This window comes from Oryzias latipes, chromosome 12 (genome assembly GCF_002234675.1).
Source record: "Oryzias latipes chromosome 12, ASM223467v1".
NCBI lineage: Eukaryota > Metazoa > Chordata > Actinopteri > Beloniformes > Adrianichthyidae > Oryzias > Oryzias latipes.
Window position 1 is genome coordinate 1,365,189 of NC_019870.2, and position 1,132 is coordinate 1,366,320.

Sequence of the window (1,132 nt, forward strand, 5' to 3'; positions counted from 1 at the left end):
GTTAACGTCTGAGATGGTTTGGTCTGATGTCATCTCTCTTTTTTCTCTCCTTTCTGTGCAGGCTGGCTGTGACTCCGCCCACTCTCCCAGTGATCCCTGGGGCAGCGGCCTGCACTCTGTTCATCAGCCCTGACTGCATGTCAGGAACTCTCTCTGAGCCCTCAGTGTCGGCTCGTCTTGTTTCTAGTCCCTGAGAGTCTTCACCTGCATTTATCTTTGTAAAGGAAACCTTTGCTTCTGTGTGCTCCTGGTTCTTCCCTGCATCTGTGTTTCCTCCTGCTCGCCCAAACATGACATCAACTTTCTGTAGATGAGTCCAGGTGAGGCGGTGGGGTCATGGCGCCTGGTGTATCTCACCAAATTGTCTCTTTACTGCTGCGTTCACATCGTGCACGTGACGCGCATTGAAGAACGCGCTTAAAGAGCATTCAGCATGCGGCGTTCACACTGGACGTCCGCTATCTGATACTAGCGCACGTCCACCCCCCACAGTTGGAAGAGGCTTGGTGGGAAATCTTGCAGCGGTGCAAATCTGGTGAATCAAGCGTTTTGTCCGTAGGGCCCCAAAAACAGTCATAGAAACGAGCGTGGCGACTCGTAACGGCGAGAGTTTAGAACGCAGACGCCTGAAACGTGCATTTATGTGCGTTTACAGACTTCTGATTGAAAGTGATCGCCATAATGTGCCTTGCCTGTGAGCGCGTCGCATAAGGAGGAGAGAACGTTTAAGGCGGTAATCTTGAAAGAATCTACTGGAACTTCAAAGTAAAAGGCCATGTCTTTGGCATGACCTAAAAAACCAACCAACCAACTGCAACCAGGAGCAGAGATTTGAGGGTTATAGAGGGAAAGAGCGACAACACCAGGCCTTTGGTGACTCACAATCCTGGCATTCGTCTCCACATGTCTGATTCCCGTCTTCCCGGTTGGATTGATCTGGAAGCCGAGGGAAGGTCAGGTTTTGCAGCGCGGCTGTCAACTTTCACCCAGAGGGAGTAAAAAAAATAATCAGCAGGAGTCAAAGGTCGTTCAGTTTTCAGCTGCGTGTCTAAACGATCCGATTGGCTGAAAAGCTCACCCTACTCAGGCAAAGTTTGCACCAAGTCACACAACAAACACACAACCCAGGAAG